Source organism: Macadamia integrifolia, unplaced genomic scaffold, assembly GCF_013358625.1.
Source record: "Macadamia integrifolia cultivar HAES 741 unplaced genomic scaffold, SCU_Mint_v3 scaffold_270A, whole genome shotgun sequence".
Lineage (NCBI taxonomy): Eukaryota > Viridiplantae > Streptophyta > Magnoliopsida > Proteales > Proteaceae > Macadamia > Macadamia integrifolia.
Window position 1 is genome coordinate 113,730 of NW_024870661.1, and position 16,947 is coordinate 130,676.

Sequence of the window (16,947 nt, forward strand, 5' to 3'; positions counted from 1 at the left end):
ACAAAAACAATACAAATGTTATCAAACAATGCCAAAGGAGGCTCCTGGTCCTACTATTGCAATTCATGTGAAGACAGTGGGCAAAAGTCTGCTAATGGTGTTGCTATTGCACCTCCCTTAGTGGCTAGGAATGCTAGGGTGATTGGAAATGTTGTTAATATGGTTGAAGGGAGTAATGGTATGGTCTGCCACACCGGCGTTGAAGGTGGGGAGGGAGGTTGTCTCCCTCGGTTATTGGCTCCAATACTTAAATTCATAAAACAAACCATATTAGGGTCAAGACTCCTAGTATAGATTTGCATGGCTCTGTTCATGTTGAACAATTTATCCCTTCTAACGTCACTTCAAATAGTTCAATGGAGGCCCACAAGCAGACGATTTGATGTTATCATGGGAGACATTGTATACTTCAAAAGGACATTTTTTTGAGCTAGGAATCAAGAGTGAAATAGCTTTAAGAGGGGTAAAGAGATACCAAAATTTTGCATGCCATGATTAATGTTAAATAGGTCCGGAAAAAATAAAAAATGAGGAAAGCAATTGGATTTTTTATGCTGATGGGGCCTTTTTTTTTTTTTTTTTTTTTTTCTATTGCTTTTTTTTTTCCCTACAAGAATGGAAAAGAGAGGTAGAGATTGGGAAGCCTTGGTGAGCGGTGAACATTCCTCTAAGATCTTCTTCAGAGTGTGTCCTTTTCTTCCAGCGCTTCCTTTTCGTCCGTCCTTGTTGTTGATCTTTCTGCATCAAACTGGAAAGTGAACTTTTGTGAGGCTTGAAGATACAAAGGTTAGCATGAACCACCGACATTTGAAATTTGATTATAACAGAGGTCGAGTTTGGAAAGTAGGTGCATCAACCATTTAGTCTTGCTTCAAGAATCAAGAGTTGGCTAGATCGTATAGGTATTGGCCAAAACCGATATCGATTCTTGACCAGTCTCGGTACAGACAAAGATAGAAAAAGATCCATTTATTTTTTTAGGGAAAACAGTGATACATCCAATTCCAAATCCAAATCGGTATCGTCCAAGCCAATACCGATTACTAAATCACTGCTTGTCCTCAAAGGAGAAAGAGAGAAGGTGAGAAGAGAGGAAGGAAGAAGAAAGGAACCAAGAGAAACAGAGAATCCTAGGCCATGAGAGTATTCAGAACTTCTCCTACCGTGGCGTGGTCTAGTCCCATAAGATATTTTACGGTAATTTACATCCATCTTCTGTGCTTTGCTCTTATTATATCTCTTTCCCTTGTGTTTCAGAAATTACATCCATCTCCCCTGTTAGATGAGGATGTTAATAGAGTGTCGTCTTGAGAGCGGATCATCTGCTCGTATGCGAGATGATTCAAACTGCTCATACGGTAAATAGGTGCCATGTGTCTAACCTCCTTACGGAGGTAACCTTCCATTAATTTTTTATTCAAAATTTTAAATCTTTTTTTAAGGAATTTGAAATTATTCAGATTTTATTAACCTTCTTTAACTCCTCTATTTGTGGGGAATTTCAAATCGTGAATATCTTCCACGTCTCTTTATATATATATATATATATCCCATTCATCACTTTGTTAATCATGTGTGACTGAAAATCATTACAACCCATCTCCCTTCATTTGTTCCACTTTAATTGGAATTGAACGTTAGAAAAACAATATCTTAAGATAAACTATTACCGATTTTCATTAGTTATATATATATATATATATAGGAAGAGGTTGGGTATTCCACCGATATCAAGTATGCTAGTACCCATTATGTCTATCTCTCTCTTCCCTTTTTCTGAAATGACCCTCATATCTTTCCTGAATAATACTCCATCATGTGTTCCTATTGGTGCTATCCGCTAGCATACTTGATATCGGCGGCATACCTATCCCTCTCCCTCTATATATATATATATATATATATCATTTTTATCATTTTTATCTCCAGAAATCTCAAATGGAGTAGTATCCTCTCTCTCTCTCTCTCTCTCTCTCTCTCTCTCTCTCTCTCATTTTTCTCTAATTTCAAACCTGTTTTAGTAATTGAAGTATCGTTTTTTTTGGTTTTCTTTGAGTGCTGATCACCATCTCTGTGGGTGAAAATCATCTACAATGAAGCATAAGAAATTTGAGAAAAAAATTAAAGATATGTTTATTTCTAGCCACAAATATATGTTTGATTGATGTGCAAAGGCAGATCCAGAAACTTAAAATTGAAGTTGCAAAATAAATCCAATAAAATCAAGAAGGAAGAAAATATTAGAAGGAATTTATTAGGGGAATTAACTATCAATCTCCTAAACTCAGATGGATTGATGAGTTCGATTACTATACCCATGCTTGTAATGGTTTTCAACCATACATGTAATCACACATGATCAACAAAGTGATGGTCGAGAATCTTAATAAAAGAGAGAGAGGTGAAAGATATTCACAATTTGAAACTCCCCACAAATAGAGGAGATAAAAAAGGTTAATAAAATTGAATAATTTCAAATTCCTCAAAAATAGGGAAAATAAAAAAAAATTAAATTTTGAATAACAAAAATAACGGAAGGTTACCTCCATAAAAAGGTTCGACACATGGCACCTAGTTACTGTACAAGCAGATGATTTAAATTGCTCATACGAGCACATGATCTACTCTCGTTACTTTTGGATCGTAAAAGACGATTTTACCCTTTTGTAATTCAATCACAATGTAAATACCTATTTTACCCTTATGTGTGTTCTCATACCATTTTCCCCCAAATTGAAAAGAGATTAGGGTATGAGAAAAACTGAATGAGGTTGACCATCTCCGGCGTAGGTGATTTGGTGATCAGGCGACGATGAGGTGCTTTCCTTCTTTCTCTCTCCTTTTCATTCTGAGTTTCTTCTTCTGTTTCCTTTTTTCTTTTTACTGTTTTTTGGTTCATGGGGGTCAATGATTCTACATGAATTTGTCTTCATTACTAAATACTAATGAATCTGAGGTGAGCCTAAGCACAACAAAATCTCAAGTTAATTGCAGAACAAAATAAGGCTAAATTTTTTTCTGTTATGATGGTGTTTATCCTGTACAGATTTATACAAGGGCGCATTCAAGAAACAAAAATGGAAGGTTATAAACACATACATATCAGGAAAAGGGTTCTCTCGTGGCTTATGTTCTTACTGTCCAACTGAATTTGAGGTTTCAGACTCAGTAGATTCTATATACTTCTAGAGTATGACCATAAAGCTAGATGGGATGTTGGAATTTGATATTGGAATCAAGATTCCATAATCATTGGCGAAGGCTGCCATTCTAGTGTCTTGTTTCATGTGTTTTTGCCATCAACCACAAATAAGTATGAAATAGAGGTTTTTTCTGGGGTAAATTTGAGTAGATATTCATGAAGCCTACTGTTAGAACCATGAATATGTCAAATAGTGACTTCTACGATATGTTCAATTAGAAGGTCTGATCTGGTGCTCAAGCTCAACTGGGCATATACAGAGCACTAATCTGTTAGCAATTTCACCAGTGCACTTCTTCATAGAGAGGATGGAGCTTCACCTCTTTTCCCCTCATACATTTAAGGGATGAAAACATCTTCAGTAGAACAAACCTAATGTAACCAGAAGTAAAAAACGATTGATATTTGATCAAATGACATGATCCTATCTAATAAATTTAATTTTTTGAGATGTCCATTTCTCTAATATCTACCTTAAGATGACAAAGAAGAAAGCTCATAATCTCAGTTGCTAATTGACATGTCTTGGTGTCAAAGAATGAATATACAATTAGAGTGGTACTAAAACTGATATTGTTATGAAAGTTTGAAATTTATGTTTCTATGTTTAATTTGCAGCAAATAAACTATGTCAACATCAAGTGTTAACGGCAACAGTCAAGGTCCATTAAAGTATATCAACTTACGATGTAAATATCATAATTCGAAAAAGGGCATTAAAGTATATCAGAGTCAAGGAGCAATCCGAACATGGTATACTATTGCTGCCTAGATGCACCAAATGGTTGTGAATTTTTCTCATAGTGTGAACTTATAAATTCCCCAAACCTACTTCCTATTATCGGAGGCAATCCTCATCATATGGGCAATTCCCAAATAATTGTTGGTGAAAGAAGTCAATAAGATCAATAGAAGAAGGAAGAGATGATTGCTTTGAAAAAGAGTGAAACAATTGGAGAAATCTCATAGAACTATTAAGATTGTAATTTGTGTTCTTGTGGTGGGTCATTATTTATTATTATTAGTTAAAAAATGACAAAAAATCTACTGGAAATGTAGGATATCTCAGCAAGTTGTAAAGTTTTTGAGGTTCTTGTAATGAACAAGTCTTAGTAATGGAAGCTCATGGTTTTATTATAGTATTTCATACAAACATCTTCTTAGGTCTATCTATTCATTTCACACACACCAAAAAAAAAAAAAAAAAAATTAAGCATTTCTACTAATATATGACCTTTTAATGAATTTGGAACCTACGAATACATTAACTTTTAATGAACCTATAAATACTAACATAATATCATTATTTTAAATCCTACACAAACTAACATACTATCATTGTTTCAAATCCCACATAAGCAAATTCCACATACACTTATTGTTTTAAAATCCCCATACAACACCCTTGGTTCCCAAACTCAAAAGCCTCTCTTTCTCAGCACGTTCAACTCTATCATCTCATTGAAACCTGTTAAGTTTGTCTCGAATTCTTGACTCGTTTTGAAGATTGACCCGATCCGACATATTTTGGTGGCGACTCGAATGGGAATTTTTCTGAGATCTGTGATGGAAGTAGAGGGCTTGGGCCTATCGGAGCCCATCACTGATCTTGTATGGGGGTGCGGGGGCGTAACCCCCGCGGTATGGTTCGACCGGATCGACCGCGACCAGATGGGTCGAACCGCTATTTGGAGTATATATATAATGTACTGTTGCTTGTTGAGAGTCATTGTATTCTAGGGTTTTCACAAAGCTAGGGTTTCAGGGCGAGTTCTTTCTCGCCGCTGCTAGGGTGTAATCTCTCTTCTGCATAGTGAATCTTCTTCTTCGCCCAAGGACGTAGCACACCACCCTGGTGTGTGAACCTCGTTAAATCTCTGTGTCGTACGGATCTATTGTCTCCCTTTATTCGTGTTTCTTGGTGTTTGATCTAACAAACTGGTATCAGAGCTCTTGGTTACTTCGATCCATGGCTTCAACGAAATACGATATTGATAGGTTTGACGGCAACATCAGTTTCAGTTTATGGCAGGTTCGAATGATGGTTGTTCTCACGCAGCAGGGTTTGAAGAAAACCCTATTTGGGAAGGCGAAGAAACCTGCAACTATGTCCGATGATGATTGGAGCGATTTGGATGATAAAGCCCTTTCAGCTATTCAGTTGTGTCTTTCGAATAATGTTCTACAGGAAGTTCTCTCAGAGAAAACGGCTGAAGGTGGAGTCATGAAGGTCAGCAAGGGAGTTCTCTTATTGATGAAAGGAATCAAGGTTGGTAGTTTGTATATGTTGCAAGGTACTACAGTCACTGGGTCTGTTGCAGCAGCTTCATCATCTATGTCTGAATCAGATGTCACAAATTTATGGCACATGAGGTTAGGCCATATGAGTGAAAGAGGGATGGCATCATTAAGTAAAAGGGGCTTGTTGTGTGGCCAGAGTACAGGAGCAATGGAATTCTATGAGCATTGTGTGTTTGGGAAGCAGAAAAGAGTTAGTTTCAGTACTGCTATTCACAAGACCAAGGGAACTTTGGACTACATTCATTCAGACCTATGGGGGCCCTCCAGGGTTGCTTCAAAGGGGGCTAGTGCAAGATACTTGCTTACTTTCATTGACGATTTTTCTAAGAAGGTTTGGGTCTATTTCTTGAAGCACAAAAATGAAGTATTTGTCACTTTCAAACAGTGGAAGAATTTGCTTGAAAAGCAGACCAGGAAACAAATTAAAAGGTTGAGAACCGATAATGGCCTAGAGTTTTGTGAAGGTGACTTTAATGAGTTCTGCAAAAATGAANAGCAATGGAGCTTTGTGAGCATTGTGTGTTTAGGAAGCAGAAAAGAGTTAGTTTCAGTACTGCTATTCACAGAACCAAGGGAAATTTGGACTACATTCATTCAGACCTATGGGGCCCTCCAGGGTTGCTTCAAAGGGGGCTGGTGCAAGATACTTGCTTACTTTCATTGACGATTTCTCTAGGAAGGTTTGGGTCTATTTCTTGAAGCACAAAAATGAAGTATTTGTCACTTTCAAACAGTGGAAGAATTTGCTTGAGAAGCAGACCGGGAAACAAATTAAAAGGTTGAGAACAGATAATGGCCTAGAGTTTTGTGAAGGTGACTTTAATGAGTTCTGCAAAAATGAAGGTATTGCAAGACACCATACAGTTGTTAAAACACCCCAGCAGAATGGAGTGGCAGAGCGTATGAATAGAACCTTGTTAGAAAAGGCAAGGTGTATGTTATCAAATGCAGGATTGGGCAAGGAGTTCTGGGCAGAAGCAGTTAACACAGCAACCTTGTTGGTGAATCGATCTCCTTGCATAGCTATTGAGTGCAAGACTCCAGAAGAAGTTTGGTCAGGTAAACCTGCAGACTACTCAAATTTAAAAGTATTTGGATGTCCTGCTTATGCACATGTAAATGAAGGGAAGTTGGAACCTAGGGCTAAGAAATGCATTTTTCTTGGGTATGGATCTGGAGTGAAAGGATACAGGTTGTGGTGTTCTGATCCAAAGTCTCCAAAATTTCTTATTAGCAGAGATATTACTTTTGATGAATCTGCTATGTTGCATCCTAGGAAAGAAGTTCCCATTCATTGTGATGAAGGTCAAGAAAAATCTAGAGAGAAGGTGGAGTTTGAAATTGGTGGTTCATCTTCAAGTAAAACACAATCTACTTTAGTCCAGTTGCCTATTTTTACTGAAGGAGATGATGCTCAAGAGAATCAAGAAGAAGAGCGGTACAACATTGCCAAGGATAGACCAAGGAGAAATATTAGACAACCACAAAAGTATGTGCATGCTGAATTTGTTGCTTATGCATTGTCTGTTGCAGATACAATTGAAAATAGTGAGCCTGCAACATATTCTGAAGTTGTTGCTTCAATTGATTCTACAAAATGGTTGATTGCCATGAATGAGGAGATCGAATCTCTTCATAAAAATCAGACTTGGGAGCTTGTGAAGCCGAGAACAGGGAAGAAAATTGTTGGTTGCAAATGGGTCTTCAAGAAGAAGGAATCTGCCTCAGGTGTTGAAGATGCTAGGTACAAGGCACGTTTAGTTGCAAAGGGCTACAGTCAGGTACAAGGAATTGATTTTAATGATGTTTTCTCACCTGTTGTTAAGCATAGTTCTATTCGTGTCCTACTTGCTTTAGTTGCTATGCATGATTTGGAATTGGAGCAACTTGATGTGAAAACAGCATTCTTGCATGGTGAACTAGAAGAATAGATTTATATGCATCAACCTGAAGGGTTTGTTATTGAAAGTAAGGAGGACCATGTATGTTTGTTGAAGAAGTCCCTATATGGTTTGAAACAGTTTCTTAGACAGTGGTATAAAAGGTTTGATTCAGTTATGGCTAGTTTTAGATACTCCAGGTGTCAATATGACTGTTGTGTTTATTTCAGAAAGCTCTCTGATGGGTCATTCATATATTTGTTGCTTTATGTTGATGATATGTTGATTGCAGCAAAAGATAGGAATGAGGTCAATAGGTTGAAGGAACAATTAAGTTCTGAATTTGAGATGAAAATTTTGGGGGTAGCAAGAAAGATCCTTGGTATGGAGATCAAGAGGGATAGAAAAGCAGGAAAACTGTGGCTATCTCAACAAAAGTACACTGAAAAGGTATTGAATCGTTTTGGCATGAAAGATGCCAAACCTGTAACTACTCCTCTTGCATCTCATTTTAGACTTTCAATTGCTCTATCACCTAAGACAGATGAAGAGGTGGGGTACATGCCACGTGTTCCATACTCTAGTGCAGTTGGCTCCATTATGTATGCTATGGTTTGCACTCGTCCTGACATTTCACAAGCTGTCAGTGTGGTGAGCAGATATTTGTCATGTCCAGGTAAAGCTCATTGGGAAGCAGTGAAGTGGATACTTAGGTACTTGAAAGGGACCTCTGGTGTTTGTTTGGAGTTTGGGAGGAATGGTGATAATTTATTTAGTTATGTTGATTCAGATTATGCAGGTGATCTTGACAAGAGGAGGTCACTCACAGGCTATGTATTTACTCTTGGAGGAAGTACGGTTAGTTGGAAAGCAACTTTACAGGCTATAGTTGCATTATCTACTACTGAAGCAGAGTATATGGCAGTGACTGAGGCAATTAAAGAAGCTATTTGGCTTAGAGGTTTGTTGGGAGAACTCAGCATGGATCATGGGGTGACTGTTGTCCATTGTGATAGCCAGAGTGCTAGTCACTTGACTAAAGATCCAATGTATCATGAGAGGACAAAGCACATTGATGTTCGGTATCATTTCATAAAAGAGATAATTTCTCAAGGTAATATTCAAGTGTTGAAGATTGGTACTGAAGACAATCCAGCTGATATGTTGACTAAGCCTTTATGTGTTGGTAAGTTCGAGCATTGCTTGAACTTACTTGGTGTTTGTCATGTTTGAGTTCATCCCTTTGGAGGGCTATTGGAGAAGATGAAGATATTAGTTATTTGTTTATCTGTTGGAGGAGAATTCAACCCAAGGGTGGAGATTTGTTAAGTTTGTCTTGAATTCTTGACCCGTTTTGAAGATTGACCCGATCCGACATATTTTGGTGGCGACCCGAATGGAAAATTTTCTGAGATTGGCTTGGGCCAATAGGCCCAAGCCCGGAGCCCATCACTGATCTCGTATGGGGGTGCGGGGGCGTAGCATACGCCCCCGCGGTATGGTTTGACCGGATCGACCGCGACCCGATGGGTCGAATCGTTGTTTGGAATATATATATAATGTACTGTTGCTTGTTGAGAGTCATTGTATTCTATGGTTTTCACGAAGCTAGGGTTTCAGGGCGAGTTCTTCCTCGCCGCTGCTAGGGTGTAATCTCTCTTCTGCATAGTGAATCATCTTCTTCTTCGCCCGAGGACGTAGCACACCACCCTGGTGTGTGAACCTCATTAAATCTTTGTGTCGTACGGATCTATTGTCTCCCTTTATTCGTGTTTCTTGGTGTTTGATCTAACAAAAATGTTTATATTTAAAAGTTTCTTTCAATACATCATTAGGGCAAGTAACAGTCCAAATGGAACTGTGGCCTCTTCTCAATGAAAATCTCACCACAGTGGTAGACCATATTGCAGATCCATCTTCTAGAATACAAGAAGGTAAATAGGCTAAAGGATTTCCATCAAAGGACAAAAGAGAGATGAATTTTGGCTTATGCGCATCTTCCCTATATGAAGAAGTCTTCAACAAGCCAAACCAAGATGGTAGAGGTCATGGATGCCCCTCTATAGGTAAGGTTTTAGATGGTATGGTTGCTGGACTGGTTTTAGAATTTAGAATGGTGTTGCTGGATGTGTTAAAACATGGAATGGTTGCTGAACTAGTGATAGAATATGGAAGTGTTTTCTCCTAATGTTTTCTATGTTAAAATACAGAAAAATGAAGAAATATTTTTATAGGTAATTTTCCTTATTATTCTAATATATTGGATGGAAGTGTTTAATTTTTCGTTTATAAGAGGAAATTACTTTTATTTCATCATGAAATAACCATAAATATGTATATATCATCTGTAACATGCATAGTGATCATAACGATTGTTTGAGAATGACAATTAAAATTCCAAATATTAATTTACAAAGAATATAATTTAAATATGAAAAAGAAAAACAAATTTATTTATAATTTCATTATGTTGAATCTCTAATTACAATTTTGCTATAGCCCTATAATCCTTCACAAGCTATAAAACAAAGAATTACAAATGAAAAAAGTTTAGGTGCCATGCCAGGTTGCTTGAACTGTCACTCTCTCTCTCATCCCTATCTGATTGAGAAGACATACATGCCCATGTGTGTCTCACGCTTGCATTGGTTGGAGCTGCTAGTTCCAAAAAAGATAGAGGTATGTCTAATTTTCATCTCTAAAAAATTTATATTTTGCATGTATTAGTAGTAGTGTCCAGAACCACCTGGACTCGGCCCTGGTGGCAATCGACCAAGCCAACAAACCATATTCGATTTCACCTTCTCATGAATTGAAGGATACATTGTTAAATGATTTGCACTTGCAACATCTTCCGATAATACTCTTGTCATCTCAACACCACCTTGACTTAATATGACAACAAAGACGAGAAGAACCAAGACCAAGGTAATTCTTCAACAGAAATCCGCCATTTTCAGATATCTCAGGTTGCTGCTGGAAGAAGAACTTGTAAGGAGCCAAGAAGCTTTTGGTAGAGAATAATGCTTTTTGATGATCTGTGGATGTGTGAAGTGGTTGTGTTGTAGTACTTATAGAGCTTTTGGAGTTTGTCCAAATCAATTATGACCCGTTGATTTTATTTAATTAGATTGACATGGGATTATGTCCAATGCGTATTTGATGGTTGGGAGATTCTTGAAGTACATATTTAGGATGTTCTCAACCATTAGATGTGATTGAACACCCAGAACAACTTGAGAGGATCAAAATCCTTTGGCAGGAAAAAGGGAAAAGGGGGGAGGGTGTTTGGAATCCAAAATTTCACTTGATTACAACCTTTGGTAGAGACTATTCAAGTCCATCATACTACCAAGACCCCTTAGCTCACACGCATGCAAGCTGTGGTGCCTAGTGCGCCTTATGAGAAGCAGCCGTGGCTGCTTGCATGAGTTAAATGACTCCTCTTCTGCCACGTGCCATGCCCAACATGGGCCACTTCTCCCAATGATCTTCAGCCAGCCATGTCATCAGACCAACTCATCTGCTGTACACGCAACACTCATACCATTGTCTCCAATTTGCCATTTGGCATTTTCATCACAACATCTCATGCATGTATGTGACATTTTGCATTTACACATTATTAACACATCATAATGCCAGTCATGCTTTCATCACCATCCTATATGCATACATCAGGACACCACTTTACTTCAATGCCACATCACTCAAATCATTTGCCGCCAGTAAGCATCCCACGTCATCAACTTCAACACCATGCACCTATTACATAGATGTTGGATCCTCTTCAACTTTTTAATTATGTAATTCTTTTATGCACGTAATATGTGTACATTTTTTAAATTCAATGGTTGTAAAAATTTTTTTAAATTTAAATTCTTTTTAATCCCGAATTTATATAATCATTGGATTTTAAAAATTTACGGATATCGTGTGTGCAAAACGAATTACACAAAATTTACACAATTAAAAATAGGAGAAGATCTAAATCCAAATATGCTCTAGGCCATTGTCACATCCACACATAGAGAACACTTTCACAACCCAAAACTACTCAGGTTTGCTCTGTATCAACACAACCATATGAAAATAGTTGTATCTCCCTCATATGAATTGGGTCCATATGAATAGTTGCATCCATTTCAGCATGACCAAATCCTACTAACCTGTTTTTCTTCCACCCCTCCCCCTCCCCCTCCCCCTCCCCCTCTTGGGCTTCGGATATGTTCGACCTTGTTCTTAGGGTTAAGTTATATCCCACTCGGAATGGGCTGGTTTCCTTTGGTTAGGATGCTTTCTTTTCATTAGTCAATTTGGCTTTATTTCTTGTATCTGCTTTTCTTTTCTTTTCTTTTTTTCTTCAATGTACTTTTTATTCACCAAAAAAGAAAAAAATTATCTTATATATCGTTTTTGACATGCATGGTGATCGAAACCATTGCTTCAATAATCACAATAAGAAAATCCCAACAATTTAACGTGCAATGAATATCATTCCTCGATAAAAAGAATAACAAATTTGTTTACAATTTCAAAATGTTTAATTTCCAGGTACAAGTTTCCTGTTGCCGCATAATCCTATTCACAGTTTATAAAAAATTTAAAATTTACATATATTAGTGTCCATCACCACCCTGACTCGGACCTGATGACAATCGACCAAGCCAACAAATCATACTTGATTTGGCCTTCTCATAAATTGAAGGATATTCTGTCAAATGATTTGCACTTGCAAAATCTTCTGATAATACCCTCATCGCCTCAACCCCATCTTGACTTAATACAACAATAAAGATAAGAAGAATCAAAACCGAGGTAGCTCTTTGCCAGAATTCCGCCATTTTCAGATTTATATATCTGAGGTTGGTGATGGAAGAATGAACTTATTAAGAAGCGAAGAAGAGTTTGGTAGGAAATGATACTTTTTGAGGATCTGTGGATGTGTGAAGTGGTTATGGTGGGTTTTAGTATTTATAGGGCTTTTGGAGTTTGACAAAGTCTATTATTATGACTCGTGATTTCATTTAATTAGATTGACCAGTGGACTTTGATTTTATTTTATGTGAAATGGTCGCACAGGCTGTGAAATTACCAAAATGCATCTCCAAGTAATGTGTTGACCAGCAGCTTTTCTGGGGCTATTCAGTCATTCTCTTTCTTGCCTGGTCCACAAGTTGGACTGAGAACAAGAACGCTGAAAACACTTTCGTGGAGCCTTCAGGGAGAGAATCCGAAATTTCACTTCACAGAATTCATAGTATAAATTCTTTCTAAGACTTGGTCAAAAAATAAAAAAATAAAAATTTCTAAGATCCATGCTTGGACTGGTTTTGGCTTAAGGAAGAAAAAGTCAAAAGCCCCTCATGGAGTAGTGCAATCTAGGTGAACCCACAAAAGCTAATCAACCCTTCAATTAATATATGGGGTTTTCAATCTAGGGCAAACCCAAATTCTATTAAATTGGTTTGGGATGGATAAGGATAATTCATTATTTTTTATTACAGTTTAGGGTTGAGATCTTCGGGGGTGAGGAGGTGCTTAAGACCCACAAAATGTTGAGATTTAGATAATGAGATGAGAAATATATGTTTATTTATAGTAGGTTTTAGATGTTTAAGATCATGGTTGTATTTGATATGATTTCTAGTAATACATTATTGATCAAAAAATGCATACCAAACGCTGCCCAAGAGTGCCACTCCTAACAAGAGTATGTAAGATCATTGTGCATCATATCACATCCTTCATGCAACAATAAAAAGTAGATTTGGAAATATTCTTGTTAAGCATGATTCAATTGATTTTTGTCCAACCCAATTTGGATCATCAATTCCGAACTTGCTAGGTCAAGATAGGTCCTATAACTAATTAAAAATTGGGTTGGTTTGGGTCCATGTTCGCCTTAACTAGGTATAATACATAAGAATAAACTAGTCATTACTACATAATCATGTGTAACCCACACATACAAGAACACCTTCACAACCCAAAACCATTATTGATGTGTATTTGGGAGTTCTAATATGTGTGTTATTGTCATATAAGAAACATAAAACACAATGCACTAAGGTGGATCCTATTGAATTAAAGCAAGCATGTTGAAGTTGATGGAGAATGATTGATAACGATCGTCTGTGGATTTTGAAAATTTACGAATATCGAATGTATAGAAAGAATTGCATATCCAAATCCATATATGCTCTAGGCCATTGCCACATCCACACATACAGAACACTTTCACAACCCAAAACTACTTAGGTTTGTTCCATTTCAGCATGACCATATGAAAATAGTTATATCTCCCTCATATGAATTGGGATCCATATAAAAATAGTTGTGTCTCCCTCATACGAATTGGGATCAACGTGATTTCAATTGGGTTGGAAAGAAGATTTTGCATACTACAACTATCAGGAACATGTCACTTGGCCTTCCCAAATTGGCTCAACAAATAAATCATCTGCATGAACCTATGAAATCATTTTTTGAGCATCGTTCACACTTCACCCAAAGCTACTACAAGCTACCAAACTCTTCTAAACATCATCAACCACTACTGAATGCTACCATTTACTACCAAATAAGTTCGGAAGCCTCAGTAACATTGCAAAACTGACCCATGACCAAATACCAAATCCCACTGCCCTGCTTTTCTTCGTCCCCCCCCCCCCTTGGGGTTTCGGATATGTTAAGCCTTGTTCTTACGGCTAGGTTATATCCCACTCGGAATGGGCTGGTTTCCTTTGGTTAAGGTGCTTTTTCTTTATTATTCAATTTGGCTTTATTTGTTGTATTTGTTTTCTTCTCTTTTTTATCTCATTCACAAGAAAAAAAAAAAAAGGAGTATCGTATGTATCGTTTGTGATATGCATGGTGATCGAAACCATTATTTCAATATTCACAATAAAAAAATCCCAACAATTTAACTTGCAATGAATATCATTCCTCAATGAAAGGAATAACAAATTTGTTTACAATTTCCCTATGTTTAATTAATTTCGAGATACAATTTTCCTGTAGCTGCGCGTATAATCCTTCACAAGCTTATAACAAATTTAAATTTTACATGTATTAATGTCCAGCACCACCCGAACTCGGACCTGATGACAATCGACCAAGCCAACAAACCACACTTGATTTGGCTTTCTCATAAATTGAAGGATATGCCGTCAAATGATTTGTAGTTGCAAAATCTTCTGATAATACCCTCATCGCCTCAACACCACCCTGACTTAATACAACAACAAAGACAAGAAGAATCAAAACCAAGGTAGCTCTTCGCCAGAATTCCGCCATTTTCAGATTTATATATCTTAGGTTGGTGATGGAAGAAAGAACTTATAAGAAGCCAATAAGAGTTTGGTAGGGATTGATACTTTTGGAGGATCTGTGGATGTGTGAAGTGGTTATGGTGGGTTTTAGTATTTATAGGGCTTTTGGAGTTTGTCAAAGTCTATTATTATGACTCGTGATTTCATTTAATTAGATTGACCAGTGGACTTTGATTTTGTTTTATTTGAAATGGTCGCACAGCCTATAAAATTACCAAAATGCCTATCCAAGTAACCCGTTGACCAGCAGTTTTTCTGGGGCTATTCGGTCATTCAATTTCTTACTTTAACCTGGTCCACAAGTTGGACTAAGAACTAGATAACGTAAAGCCTTCAGGGAGAGAATCCGAAATTTCACTTCACACAATTCAAACTATAAATCCTTTCTAAGACTTCGTCAGAAAAAGGAAAAAGAGAAATTCTAAAATCTGTGCTTGAACTTGTTTTGGCTTAAGGGAGAAAAAGTCAAAAGCCCCTCGTGGAGCAATGCAATCTGAGCGAACCCATGAAAGCTAATCAATCTTCAATTAAAATATGGAAACCCAAATCCTATTGGATTGGTTTGAGAGACGGATAAAAAATAATTCATTTTTTTTTTTTGTATTACAGTTTAGAATTGAGATCTTCGGGGTTGAAGTGCTTAAGATACACAAAATGTTGAGATTGAGATGATGAAATGAAAAATATATGTTTACTAATAGTATGTTTTAGATGTTTAAGATCATGATTATGTTCGATATTATTTCTAAGAATACATTATTAATCGAAAATGCATGCCAAACGCAGCCTAAGATAGCCAAGTGCACCACATCTTTCATGCAACATTAATAAAAGTAGTAGATTTCAAAATATTTTGTTAAACCTGTTCAAATGATTTTTGTCTAAACTACTCAAGTTTGATCTATTTCGACACGATCATATGAAAATCGTTGTATCTTCCTCATATGGACTCAGATCAACCCAATTACAGTTGAATAATTGTATAACATATGTGCACTTTTTGTGCCATCTCACTCTGTTGCTTAACTGACTTATATTGTGATTGTGTTGCTCATTAAGTTGCCGATAGTGACAACACCCCTAGTTCAACAACCTTTGGCATAAGAACTCACTATGAATATGATTGCCATGTAAATGTTAATTCAAATAAATTTTAAAAAAAAAAAATTGTTGAACCCGAAAAGTTTTATTATTTGATTATATGTTTTAGATATGAAAACCGTTGTTGATGTGTGTTTCGATGTTCTAACATGCTTACTAATGTCATATAAGAAAGATAGAACTCAATGCATTGAGGTGGATCCTATGGAGTTAAAGCAAGCATGTTGAAATTAATAGAGAATTATTGATAATGATCATTCATGACTAGTAGTGGTTGTCTGTGATCATAAAAGACAAAGATCTTTAAGGAAGATCAAGATTATTTATCCTTAAATGTTGCATTTGTTGTAATCTTAATGTAAGGATCTCGACAAGATTGAAAAGCCTGTAATAGATGAAAAAAAAAAAAAAAATCTAAGTGGAAAATAAGGAACTAGGAGGTTTAACTGAGAAAATCTTGAATGACCTTGTTTACGGTCTGGGCGGTCTTTCATGGGAGCTTTTGTCAAACCAGAAATAGTGGTTTCTGAGTCCTCTGTTTCTTTCATATTTTTTCAGTCATTTCTACTTTCTTTACCCTTATGTATTTTAATGCTCACATTTGAAAGTGTTTTCTCTCCTACATTAAAAAACCACTTTTATTTTTTTATTTTATTTACTTATTTATTTTTATTTTTTTCTTAGAAAAAACTACTTTTATTTCACGGCAGAAATAACAATAAAGTTATCATATATATCATTTGCGACATGTCTGGTGATCGAAACCATTGCTCTGATAATCACAATAAAAAATCCCAACAATTTAAATTGCAATGAATATAATTTCTCAATGAAAAGAATAACAAATTTCTTTACAATTTCACTATTTTAATCTCCACAATTCTTCAAAGCTACGTATAACAAATGTGTTTAACGTCTTGTATGTTGTATGTACTAATGTCCATCACCACCCGAACTCGGGCCCGATGACAATCGACCAAGCCAACAAACCATACTCGATTTCGCCTTTTCATAAATCGAAGGATAAACCGCTAAATGATCTGCACTTGCAAAATCTTTCGATAATACCCTTGTCGCCTCAACACCATCTTGACTTAATACAGCAACAAAGATAAGAAGAACCAAAACC

General features: G+C 36.6%; 1 protein-coding gene across 3 annotated transcripts in view; it reads right to left on the reverse strand.

Annotated features, from left to right (window-relative positions):
• Positions 1-472: 472 nt before the first annotated feature.
• LOC122071581 (disease resistance protein L6-like) overlaps positions 473-16,947 on the reverse strand; it is a 69,525-nt gene continuing 53,050 nt past the window's right edge. For 2 of the 3 annotated variants that reach the window (XM_042635967.1, XM_042635966.1), the window contains one exon: positions 473-748. The gene's annotated coding sequence lies outside the window, so the exon portion shown is untranslated. Of the gene's footprint in view, positions 749-2,498; positions 3,575-16,947 lie in introns of those variants that run through there. The other variant, XM_042635965.1, reaches the window with a different exon arrangement.